General features: G+C 43.5%; 1 protein-coding gene across 4 annotated transcripts in view; it reads right to left on the bottom strand.

Annotated features, from left to right (window-relative positions):
- The window catches only part of PXYLP1 (2-phosphoxylose phosphatase 1), a 58,678-nt gene extending 46,766 nt beyond the window's left edge, over positions 1-11,912 (bottom strand). Inside the window, exons 1-2 of one of the 4 annotated variants that reach the window (XM_054835712.1) lie at positions 11,783-11,883; positions 1,189-1,236 (exon numbers count right to left, since the gene is read on the bottom strand). The gene's annotated coding sequence lies outside the window, so the exon portion shown is untranslated. Of the gene's footprint in view, positions 1-1,188; positions 1,237-1,927; positions 1,986-11,070; positions 11,518-11,782 lie in introns of those variants that run through there. The other 3 variants (XM_054835714.1, XM_054835713.1, XM_054835715.1) reach the window with 3 other exon arrangements.
- Between the last annotated feature and the right edge of the window lie 1,595 nt (positions 11,913-13,507).

Genomic DNA, 13,507 nt, shown 5'->3' with positions numbered 1-13,507 from the left:
AGTACAAACAGGTCAGCAGCCTCATAAAAAAAAAAGTGAAGATAAGGAAAACCATGGTAAAAAAACCTAACGTGTACCACTCCATGGGAATCCTGCACGGAAACAGCAGGAAGCAGCACCTAGCTAATAAAGCATAGCTACGTGTTGATACATAAAAACTAATAGCTACTTATAAGATAATTTTATTTTCAGATTAATTAACATTTTAGCAGCACGCATCTGATTAAAAAAAGACAGCTAAGTTGCTAAAGTTGAACATATTTTAGTGTTTAGAATATTAAAATGCCTACATCTAAATTTCTCTTTTCTCCTATTCCAAGTTTTGTTCCAAAATCTTCATACCGGCACAGCTGGTCTTGAGATGTGCAACAGCAATTGAAAAGAGCACAGCAGTGTTGCCCAGTCTGTCAAAGCAACCAACACAAGCTCTCTCTTTATTAAAGCTAAGGCATCAAACAGAGCTCTTAAACAATTTTGTCCCTCTCTACAGCACTCATTATTTTCACCACACAGCAAACTGACCGCTGGATTTAATAAGTAAAGGTGAAGAGCTGCTTAGCATTCAGAAGCGATGAAGGGACCATTAGCCCTACTGAAATTTGACCACACCTTGAAGGTAATCTGCTGTTCTCAAAATAAAAGGTTCACTTGACTCCGAGATCTTAGCTTTTAAATCTCAAGGTGCACAAGCAGATAACACGGCGAACACTTTCAACATCTTTCTCCTAACCAGCTTTCGGGTTTGAGCAGAACTGTCACAGTTTTATGCAGGAAATTGTGGGAAAGCAGTCTTCAGCTTACATCCTTCAAAGGACAGGTTCCAGCTTTGCAATTCTGTCCTACTCAAATCACTATTACGAGTTGCCTTCTTTCCAAGACCAGCAGCTAAGAGACACAAGCAGAACAAGTTTGTACATAGTTTAGGTTTGCATTTGATTTTTGTCAGCCCAAGTCCTTTAGAATATATTTATTTAAATTAGAATCCACAAGTCTATGAAACTCTTAAAAAAGGGCAATAAACGCATGAGATGCAGAGACATCTATAGTCATGTTCAGTGCATTAACGTTGTAGTTAATGTAATGCCACGTGGTAACATTACAACCACCCTTTATGGGCTTCCCAGCATTGGAAGTTGACTTATTTTGCAGCCAGAAATCTCCTGGTTTCTAGAATTTCCTTAGACTTACATCAGTTTTCTGATGAAGTTACGCCAATGTTTTCTTGAACAAATGTAACTGTGGAGAAAAGAAAAGCATGGAAACTGTTAAAAAGCATGAAAAGATCATTAAGTGTTTGATTCTTTTATCTTTTTCACACAATACCACTTAAGCGTATCACCTTACTTCCCTTGTACTCTGACCACAAATCACCTTGCAAGGAACCACTCCTAAAATCAAATGCTTCTGACAATTCAAACAAGAATTTTTGGAAGAAATACCTTATTTGTGACCTGTAAATATCTTTTTCATTCAGTAACATTCCAAATTCACACCTAAACAACCTGGTTTGGTGTTCAAGTGTTTCGGTTTGGTTTTTTAAGACGAAGCACAATAATTTTTGACATGGAATCACTAAAGCGTATCAGTACTGCAGTTATTTCTACATAATAAATAGTTCCTAGGACTATTAATGAGAATAAAAAAAAAGTAAATGCATGAACTAACTTAGAGATGAAGGAAACTATAGAGCCAAAATGTAAGGTACTGTAAATATCTAATTCCTTTTGGATGATGCCATTGCCCTAGACCACTCTTTTCTTTCTCCAGCCTCTCTGCTACTCCTAAAATTATCAGTACACGTGAGAAATTCTGAACAGCTGCAATTCAGATATAATTTCTGTGTCCTGCACATCCTTCCCTTTAAAATAAATAAATAAATAAAAACATTTTAAACTTAGTCTCCTTTTGCCCTCTTCCCAGAGCTTACCCCTTTGGAGATTCAGCTTGGAGGCAGTTTGCTGCCTTCATGCCCAGGCTCTGGCAGCATCCTGACGACAGAGGCATTTTTTTTTTTTCCTACCAGCTTCACCAGTCTATTTATAAAGAACATCAAGCGTTCCCATCAGCCAGGACTCAGAGATGCCATACCCCTGCCTGGAGGAACTTACAAGAGTCTAAATTAGCTCTGACTGTAAACAAAGAGGAAAAGGAGGATTGCACATAGAAACAACTGTGGAATGTTTATTGCAACTTGTCTGTAGTCTCCTTTATGTTCTACTTTCTGCCAGATGTAGACATCTGTTTAGATCAGAGGACAAAGTGATGGTCAGCATCAAAATTCATGCTTGCCAGCTCATGCATTCTCTCTCTGTTGATTAGGATATTTAGTCATACTTGTTGAGTCACCGATGCTCTGTCATATCCCATCTCTCCGGGGGGCTCAGAGCTGAGACAAGAACCTCTTCTCCAAATTCTGCTCCACATAAAGGGAGACACACAGGCGGAGCTCCACGCTGCACCCACAGGACCCTGTGAACTCCGGTCCTTCCACAGAGATGTACGTTGGCAACAACTGCCTGAGTACTGACACCTCCCGTTACGAATGTTTGCCCTTCTGCAAGGGTTCTGGGTTCCAACTTACAGATGTGATGCTGATCCTGCTTTCCATCAGCTGTACAGAAGTATTCCTTTACTTTCAGTAGGTGCCATACATTCTCCCCTTCATTGCTGTTTTCCAGAGGAAAACAGGATACTTACTCTGTCACTCGTCACTGCAAACCATCTCTTCGCTCTTTAATCTGGTCCTTTTTACAGAGTCTGTATCTCTACATATTTTCAAGTCCCACCTACCCAACTGATTACTTTCTCATGCTTCCTAGTAGGTTTTGGATGATCTTAATTCTGTCAGTACCTGTACATTTAAAAGACAAACAAACAAAACAAACACCACAACAATAACAACAAAACCCTACGTATTTCATATATACAACATATCTCTATACCAAAGGTATACATAACACACACAGTGTGTTCTCTTTCCTCAGTTATTCGCCAAAAAAGCTGCAGGTGCACAAGTTGGAAACACGTCAATCTCTTTTGATCAGCAAAATGTTTTTATTTAAGTCTGCATTTATGTTGCTGCTTGCAAGCACTAAATATGACCCAAGTTTTAATTTGGCTATTGCTGGTTGCATCCGGTGTAGGATCCATAGATGGCATTCGCAGGACGCATCCAGGGAAGGAATGGTGACGAGTGCTGCAGTGCCGCGTGATGTACCCGGGTTACCTCGCCGGGCTTGTTTCTAAACCAGTATGCTACCAAGCAAGCCACCACCACGTAGGAATGAAAACGCACTACAGCAGATTTGATTGGGTTTTCCTGCTTCGGAGTTTACAGAAATCAGGTGCTAAGCCCAAATACGCCCTCACTCCAGCTCTTGTTACAGTCAATTTACAGCGCTGCTGTTATTTTTTTATTTGTAATGGATGTGCAATCAATTTCTACAAACATGAGAGCAAACCATGGGCCTTCGTACACCCTGGGGTTTCACACCTGTGCACTTTAAGAGAAACAAACATCTACACTCAATAGGCAGTACCTTTCAGGTTTTCTAATTATGAACGCATAATAAGGATTTGTTATGCACCTATTAGGTAAAAGAAAGAACATAAAGCCTACCAAATAACAGGACAAAGCATCATTGAAAGCTGATTAACAGCACCCCCCTTTTGTAGCACAAAACAAAAAAAGGAAACAAATTGGAGTATTTTGAACAAATATTTTTGTTTTCTGTCTGACAATACAGAGAAACTGCATGTAAATAAAACTTTACATTTTCTAGGTCACACACTAGTCTGCCTTTGACCACTGCTTTGAGTACAGAGTTTACACAGAAACATATTTGCAGCAGATTAATTCTCTGCTACAGATAAAAGATTTCGGAACGTGTCCTTGCACCTCACTAAGATAAGAAAAAAGCTCCATGAAAGTTCTACTACCAGTAGCATTAAAAACAAGCACATGCTGCTACCGCGTGCATTTTTGTACCATTTCAAAGAACCAAAGTTTCTCTTGCTGCTCCCTTCCCAAATCTCCTTTCCCTCATCTCAGCCTACCAGGACTATTCATTTCATACTACACCTGCTACAAACCTGCTCAAATGAATCAAAGAGGTAAAAAAAAGTCCCCAGCTCTAAGGAACCTACACATTTTAGATTAGCAAAACGAACACAAAGACCACTTCATTCAACAGGAAGAAACCCGCAGACCTGCCGCTGCCGTGAGGTCTCTCAGCGTGCAGCAGGTACTCTGCAGACAGATGCAGTTTTGAATTTGATGCTGCATTTTGAACAGAACGTGCTACAGCATGGACTATGTCCTTTCAAACCGCAGAGAAGCTTCACTGTTGTGTTAAGTCTACGAATAAAATCCAGTCTATAATAAAATCTGTCAAATTACAAAGCTTTAAACAGTCTTCAAATAACTTTGGATTACAAACCATTCCCCTTTTTTTAAGAAGTCCTTCATGGCATACCCAAATCCTAAGTACTGAAAAGACTACTGCAATTCCTTTGCAGGTTTAATACCTCTTCTCTCATTTTCATATTCCTTTTAGGAATTGTTGAAAGTTTCCATGCTTTGGGCTTTGGTTTTCCAGCTACAATGATTTTATAGGTCTCATTTGGTTTACTTGTTTGAACAGCAAATGTATGAGAACATGAAATATTTTGAGGAGTTAAGTATCCTTAACTTCAGTTTCTTTTGGTCTATTCAAACCCTTAGTTTGAGAGATCCTTCCATTCGGATAAACTTTTCAGTAAGTGTTTTGATCTGGCCTTGACTACCTCTCTTTGCTTGGAAACAAGGTCAGTGTCCTACAGCCGTGTAGGTTACTCTGTAGAAACCTGAAGAAAGCCTAAGTCAGCAACAACCCACCAGTCCGGCACGCCACTTTGGGGGCCCTGTGGAAACAAAATTTTACTTCTAGGAAAATCTAATTCCAACTCTTCATCATCCACTTCAGGAATGTCACCACATTCCTACTCCTTTTCCTATGCAATGATAGGTCATACGCCTCTCTGAACTGCAGGGAAAGTGAAAACAAAACGAAAGGAAGCGCCTTTACTTCCTTAAAGGAAGCTGAACAACTCTATTTTCACATGATTATGAAACTTGAAAGAAACCTTATGATTTTGATGGCTCTGGGCCAGCACTGAATCTTAATTGGCAGCAAAACCATTCCAGAACATACAGACAATTAAATAATTCTTAAAGAACAGCACCAGAATGTAATTATTTTAAACTTACAATTTTAAAACGGTATACCATATGCTCGTAATTGTATGAGCACAGATCCTAATCACACACAGATCACAGCCACTGGCTGATCAGATAACATCGTAGCTCCAAAAAGCATGCAAAGGCAAAGTAGTCAATGTGCTTGACTTGTTATACTGTTGGTTTTTTGTTTTTTTTTTTTTTTTACTTTTTACAATTTCAATTGTTTGAACAACTCCCTCTCCTACTATAACAGTCCCCTCTGCATGCATTTCCAATCTCTGTCTCTGAACAGGAACCTGCCTCCCTCTGCTCCAGTGTCAGGGGTTGTATTCTGCTGCAAATATCTTCTTCTGGCACTAACTTTGAAAGCAAACATTGCAGGGATGCACTCAAAGCTAGTTGCAATTAACCAGTGAAGTCAAGTTGAATAAACACATCCGTGCAGAAAGCTCATAAACGTAGGAAAAAAATGCTTATTTTCCCACACCAGGTCAAAGTTATCCTATGCAATGTTTGAGATGATGTTAGTATGAAGGACAATATTTCCCTCTGCACATCTGCCCTTCTACTCAGGTTAGATGGATTTGCAAGTAGGACCTGAGCTCCCAAATCTGTCCTTATTCTTTTAATTCCAGATGATCTTACCCTGAGTCTGTTTATAACCTTCCTGCACAGGTATATGTTCTAATGCGGAAAGGTCACACAACCGCAGTTCTCAGGAGTTCACACAATTAGGTTGATTTGCTGGCAGTATTCAAATTGAATGGATTTGGGGAGATTCTAGTTAAGTCTCAAGAGCTTGCTGACTTAATCACTCCAAGCTCTTCAGCCTGCTCGCCATCTCACTTTGTATCCCCTCTTCGGCTGGTCCTTTATCCCTCATCCTCTGGAAAACTGCCAGAATCTGAACCTGCTGAGTTCCCCTGGCACCTCACCCACAACTCCACCTGTACCCATTAGCTAGCCATGCCTTCAGCTTATCCTAAAATGTAGCAATTCACGTCTGGTGGTTTGGCCATTACTGAGAGTTTTCCATGAAGTAAAACACAATTTTACTAAATCAGCTAAATTACACATGTGAAAAATGGCAGTGCAATAAACTGATGTTAGAAGTGTTTGTGCAAGAAGGATGGAAGGGCTGACATTTATTTCATTACTGATTACATTTCTATTCTATCTTTGTGCTCAAGCTATATTTTGACCCAAAATATTGATCCCAAAATATTTTTTCTCCTGACTATGGCCCTGCTATGAGATCTGTTCCACCTATCATCATATATCAGGTCACCCAACACTCCCATATTCAATCACCTCTATGCAGTCCCGAGGATTTGAAATGACAGGGTAGATACACACTTCTGTTTCCTGCCTTCCAAATGGAAAACTTTTCTCTCCGCAGGTTATACTATTACCCACTGCAGCACCAACAGCTGGCAGCTCATACTGGAGAGGGGAAAAAAAAAAAAGAAGAAAAAAAAGAATAAACAGACTTTGTTCAGCAATTTTGTCATCTTCCTGCAACCTAACCCCAGAATGGTGATTACACAGATGCATTAGCAGACAGTCAGCGTTTTCTGCTGCCCTTTCTTCCCCACAACACTTCGCACAACTGCCAACTTGCCTGGCTGCTGGATAGCTGAGTAGGGAATAACACAGGCAACGGACTGGAAAAACTGCCGTGCTGCTGGCAAAAGGGCATGCCTGGTTTTTGCCTTGATCCTCATGGCAGCAGCAGAAGCTAACCTCTAGAAACATGCCATCTTACAGTTAGAGACAACCCAAACACAAAGGTGCAAGCAGGTGAGCTTTTTCTTCAAAAGAAAAAATAAAAATAGGTTTAGGTAAACAGCGCTGGCACTAAACACGATGTCGCAGCACTTCATCTGAAAGGCCCATTGCCCACACTCTTGTTGCTTAGTTCCACAAAGTTGTTTTCACAATGTGTTGGCCCAACAGAAGCTCCTCATGAAGATACCCGAAAGTCTTCCCAGACAGAAATGCAAGCCTGTGTTCAGACTTCTACTTCAGGGGCAATCAGGAAACCAACATCCTAACCACAGAGGTGAGGAAGAGGAACAAAGCATGAAAAACATGGCAAAGCGAAAGATCCGGTGTCAGCGTTGCTTTGTCCTTTTAAAATCATCGCAAACAACAGAGTGTACCAGGTATTCACAGGGCCTCCCTTTTTATCGCCAGAGACTATCAGCGTTAGGAAAACATAGTACGGTATCTTCCACTACATAGGGAATTGTGGAATTTATCACAGTGGACATTGAGATGAAGTTATGGTGTTTATTTTTTTATTTTCACAAGGGAAGCCACGAATCATGCAACAGCTTTCAGGGGGGAAACTGACTTCATTCTTGGTACATGAAAAAAATTTAAGGTGGCTGTAGAAACTATGGATGAAACAGCTGGATAACAGTCACCAACTAGTATTTCCAAACAGCATTTCTGAAAAATGTCTTTATCATGTGGCACAAACAAATAACCCTAATTATTTCAGCTTCCAAAAATCAGTTATTCTTAAGAAATATGCCAGCTATCTAGCTTTTCAATGCCCAGTTTACCTCTCTAATCAATATGAAATAGCCTGTCAATCTTGCTCTGAATCCTGTGCCTGTCATCAGAACCACTCAGTGCAGAATCACACACTTACCATCCACCTTTGTAGCCCTCCTGGCAAATGTTCCCATTATCGTCTCGCACAATGGAAAAAATGCTCTTTTTTTGCTGTTTAGGATGAACCATTACATTTATGATTCAGGTATTATCAGAGCACAGTAAAATGACATTATCTGATTTTTTTTTTTTTAATAAAAATGAATCCTAAACAGGATTCTTACAGTACACCTTCCCACTCTTTATTTCTTCACTGAGCAAGAAAATGTCTCACCCAGCTGTAATCAGAGACCACCTAATACTTTCAAGACAAACAAGAACACTAATTTTGAATTCTAACCTAAACCCAGGCAAAGCTCACGTGCTCCTGTGTAGACATAAGTCAAGACTCATGTATCCTCCACTACAATTTTTAGACAATAAAATTTCCAAAATTTTCTGCCCTAAATGGTTTGCAAAACAAAACGCTTGCTTAAGGGGACGCCACTTGGGTTTCACCAAAGCGCAGCCTGATTTTAACAGAACATGAAGCGTGTCATGGTTTGTACAACATTTCCAGTATCTTTCTGGAAAGCTGCTACATAAACCTTCAGTCATCATCATCCTATATGTAGCTTTATTATCAACTGTTTCCATTACTATTTCTACTTCTATGTAATTTATACTATACATTCGTTACAGAAAACATTTCAAAGAAGAATAAAAAGATCTATTTTAAAGCACAATCTTTTTATCAGTACTGCAATATTTCAGTACAATTCCAGTAAAATTACCATGACAGTTAAACTCATGCAAGCAGAAATCTTGCATGAAATCTACATTTAAAGTCTCCTCCCAGGCATTTGGCATTTCTTCCCTTTTTGCTACACAATTTAAGTCTTCATTTTTAAATAAAATTTACCATCCAAGCCAGAGTATTTTTAAATACAACCTTCTGAACACAAATCAATGCATAGCTCACTTACTGACCCTACTCCCTTCTCCCAGTTGAGTCAAGATCAGAGGCTACATTCAAACCCTTCCCAAACGCGACATGCTGCTGGAACAGTTTTGACCCAAACCGCGCCGTCTGTCCAACATTTGGGTTTTTTAAGCAAATCCTTCCTCGCTCTTGAGGCTGCTGTCTAGCAGCATTTGTGTGTGCTAGCCAAGTGCTCACCAGCACAGTTGAGCTGCCACAGTAACTACCTGCGCATCTACCAGTACCTCCCAAAACCTTCCTGTGTTACCTATAACCAACTCCCTCTTCTTTAATCCTCTCATACATCCTTCACCAAATGATTCCTTTAACGCCTAAAGCAACAGCTGCAGGTTTTGTGTGCACTTCCCAACGCTCCTTGAGAGAGCGCCTTCATCGTTTGGTAGAAGCAGATTAAGACCCCGCCCTCTTGAACAATGAAGGTACCACCACCTCCTTTGTAGCACCCATCATAAACCACAAACCTAATCATATCTAAATCACAAAGCATATGTTAGTAGGTGGCTTAACATTTAATTCCTACGCTCATTTGATGTACATTTGTGAGAAACATGCATCTCACGGTGGCTTTTTGCATATCGATTGCCTTCTTTTAATAAAAAACTTGGGGAGAGGAAGAGAATATGCAATTAGAACTGACCATAAATCCAGATAAAAGCCGCTCTTAGGACTACACGAATTCATCGTTCCTTTTTGGGGCAATAATATGCAGAAACACTTAAAATACAAGCCTTTTGTAATTAAAAAAATTCAAAAATCTGCAACTTCAGCAGAAAAAACATCTAGAAAAATTCAACCAAAGTCTAGTTTCAAAGGCCTCCTATGAGATTGTGAAAGGTAACAAAGACCTAGGTAAGAAACCTCACAGGACACTTAAGGTTTCTTTCATCTAAGGAGGTTGTGAGGGAAGATAAGCATGTAAAAAATATACACCCCGTTGTAAAACCACTGGTAAAAGCATAGTTCATGAAGGACAGCAGCTTTGCATACCCAGAAGCATTGCTTTTTGTGTGCATTCATGCCAAGATGCCTTCTTTTTAAAAATTAAAAAAAACCCAAACAAACAAAAAGACAAATGAAGGCTGTTAGAAAAAAGCAAGTTCACAATTATGAAACTGGAACAATATAACTAAACGCCTGAAGTCTTAACACCAGAGGTACACCTCTGTTTAGGTACGCAGAGGTTTAGTTACCCCAACGCAGCTTTATAGCTCTGCTCTTGTCAGGCCTTCACACGAGACCCTGCTATTCCTCTATACTTCCTCTTTTGCACAACAGGGAGCTTGTTTAGTATGTATTGAATCTTATAAAAATTAATGTTTCAGCACTGCTGTTTACATAAAATATTTAAAAGACTACAATTAAAAGCCATTAGAGAGAGAAGCATATGTGTTTTAACCATGTGCGCTACTTTTAGTTACCTTTTTGAGAAGATTAAAATTAAGCAGCTTTTGCTTTTCATCCCACTCACCCTCCCACTACAAATTCTGTCTGAGCTAATCCTCCTTCTACAGACGTCAAAACGGGGCATAAGCATTACAGCTACTTACTGCCAAAATGTGTTGGTTTAATATCCCATTACTATTGTAATACTGGCACAATAACTTATTATACATGACAGCTTTTGCAGTTAGTCAAGGATAGAGCCACTTACTCTGTAGTTTTTTCATCCACATGGAACCATATTGGTAAAATTTGTAAGAGAAAATTTAAGGTCTGAACCTGATGCTTATCTCAGACTCTAAAGCCAAACAAAATAAAAGGCTTATGAGGTCGTTACACACACTATTCCCACCACCGTTTCTATTGTCCCAGCCTTTATGTAGTGATCTGTCCAGAAATTCAGGTTACAGTATTTACAAATACATTATTTAACCCCTTACTTCCTAGCATTTTAAAAAATACTTTCACAGATTTTTTTGGTTTTAATTTTTTTTTTATTTTCAAGTGCAACATTCTGCATGAAGGCCAAGACAATCTCCATGTCAGAACCCACTTCCGATGGAAAGTCCATGCTTGTCAAAAGGTTCAGGATTATTTTTCAGGAACCTGCAGCGCAGAAATGCACCAAGAGGTCTGTTCAAGGCTCTAAAAATATTTAGGTTAAAATATATACAACGAAAGGGGCTGCTGTCAGATACATTAAAGACAACAGGCATTAAAAAAAAAAAAAAGATAAATTCAAGTAAGTTCCATCACTCCAGCCACAGTGTATCAACCAACAATAGATGAGAAAGTATCAGCCCACCGGAGGAGCACTGCAGCTCTGCAACAACAGCACTGTTCCATTTTCCAGCCACGCTGGGAAACACCACGTCTGTCACCACGGAGATTCGGAGGGACGGACGAGCCCAGCCCAGCCCAGCCCAGGCTCTCGCCTCGCACGACGTGCGTACGCACCCCCGGTCCGAAGCCGCTGAACCGCACGGACCGCTCACCCGCATCCAACTGCGCCCCTCAGTACCGAGACCTGGGTGTCCGCCCGCAGTACCAGCCGAGCGGCAAAGTTTATCCCGCCGAGGCCCCGCGGAGGCGGCCGGGCTGGGCGCTCCCGGGGGCAGCTCCCCGCCGGCCGAGCCCCCCGGGCCGGTTCACCCGGCCCGGCCGAGCCCGCCCTTCTTCTGCTCCCGGCCCCGGGGGCGTGAGGGCTCCCCGGTGCGCGGGGCAGGCGGGACCGCAGCGGACCCTTCCCGACCCTCGGAGCCGGGCGCGGAGCGGCCGCTCCCGCCGCGCCGTAAACGTTTGGGTCGCCACTCCCTCTCTTCCCGGGCGTCGGCAGCAACCGCCCGCCAGAGCCGCCGAGTATTTAACGGGGGGGACCGCGGCACCGCAGATACAGCCGGGTCGTACCGGGGCACTAGTCCGAGCGCTCCTCGGCAGCGCACCAAAGGCGCCGTCCCACCTGCCCGGCGGCGGGGGGGGGGGGGGGAAGGACACCCCCGCCCGCAGCGCCCCCTTACCTGCCCTGCCCTGCCGCGCTCAGCGCCTCCGCCGGGGCCGGAGCCGCTGCCCGCCGCCACGCCACGGCTCCGGCTCGGCAGCCCGCCGAGCGCCCGACCCGTGCGAGCGCCGCCCCCAAGCGGCCGCGCCGCCCGACAGCGCCCCCTGCCGCCCGCCGCCCGCCCCCGAGCGGGGGGACCCGCCCCGCCCCGGCTGCCGGCGGGGCTGCGCTGCCCGGCCCGGCCCGCTCCGCCTCCGCTCCCCGCCCGCGGCTTCCCCGTGCGGGGGCGGGGGGGGGTGGGGGGTGTGCCCAGGGCGGCGGGACGGGCGGCCCGCGGTTCCCACAGCCGGGCGTGGGGCAGGGAGGGGGCGCCCGCTGCTGCCCGCGGCCGGACGGTCTCGGCCCTCTGAGCCCGACTGCTCTCACGACCGCAGTTGGGAGAGACCAGCGAGAGGCTCCGGGACCGAGACCGGGCGTCTCGTCCGAGTTCCCCGACATCAAAGCCCTGTTTTTCAACTTCCTCTGCTTCCAGCGTTTGAGCAGATGGCCATCAGTCCCCTGGAGATGCAGCACAAACGGCTAACCAAAATGGTTACTGCTGGTGACTCCGCCCGCGAACGCTTCCCATGCTTCCCGGGAAGCGCGGCTGGAAGCTGTCATGGCCCTTTGTAAGGAATGCCAATTTCAAGTCCTCGTCAAAGGAGAGTTCCACGAATTTCAATAAAAAGATAAAACAAACATACCCCCTTGTTCAGCTGATGCAAGTGAAGTCATTTCATAACTTGCAAAGTATTCGCCAGGATTTGTTGCCAACAAAGCAGCTCCCGGCTAATCAGCCTTTCCCCTCGTAGGGGCCGATTCTGCTCTACCAGCAGGAGCACTTGTTTAATACTACAAGCTGATCATCTTTCAAATACACCAATTTTTCATGTATCGCTAAAACAGATTCTAAAATTAATTCTGCAGATTTAGGGAATGTCTAAATTCCCTTTACGCACCTACTTTGACATGTCTATGCAGAACCTAGGCAAATACTGGATGATCAAAGTAGTCGCGCAGACACTAAACATTTGGCACCGGTGTTTATGGCAAATGGCTGCAGGGTTTTTTCGTTGCAGTCTGCAGTCGCTTCAAAGAGCGTGTGTGCTTCACATACTCCTGCGGTTCCACTTGCAACCCTGGATACTTCTGCCAGCTTTGTCACGCTGCCCTGCCAGCCAAGCTACTTATCTGCGTGGCCCCTACTCTTGGGTCACGGCAAGCAGTGGCCACTGCCCCATAAACAGCAGGATGGAGCCAATCAAGTATGCTTCGATTCTGCACGTCCACAGAGTCAACATACTTAGCAAAAAGATTGGGCATGTTTTTCTAGCTGACCAGTACTTTTGCCTGACTGGTATGATTTCACCTGGAAATGTGCTGAGGTTCTCCATCTTCTTTCCTTTTGGGACAGGAAGAAGGAATTTATCTAGTGGTGCATGGTGGTGCGGAAAGCGGTCACCCATCTGCAGATCAGAAGACTGGAGCCTTTACCAACTGCAGCTCTTTAAAAAAACCTTACCCAGAGCTGCTCAGCAGCACGGTGGTTGGCCTGCCAACTGACAGCTACACATCAAATACACAGACACTGCTACCAGCATCACATCAGATTAGAGCTAATTCATCATAATGATTTTGTTATTTTTTAGCAAACCAGTGCCGACCATCTAGAAAAGAATGGTTTGCAGAAAAGCAGAAGACAAAT

This window comes from Grus americana, chromosome 9 (assembly GCF_028858705.1).
Source record: "Grus americana isolate bGruAme1 chromosome 9, bGruAme1.mat, whole genome shotgun sequence".
NCBI lineage: Eukaryota > Metazoa > Chordata > Aves > Gruiformes > Gruidae > Grus > Grus americana.
This window is presented reverse-complemented; position numbering and strand designations above follow the sequence as displayed.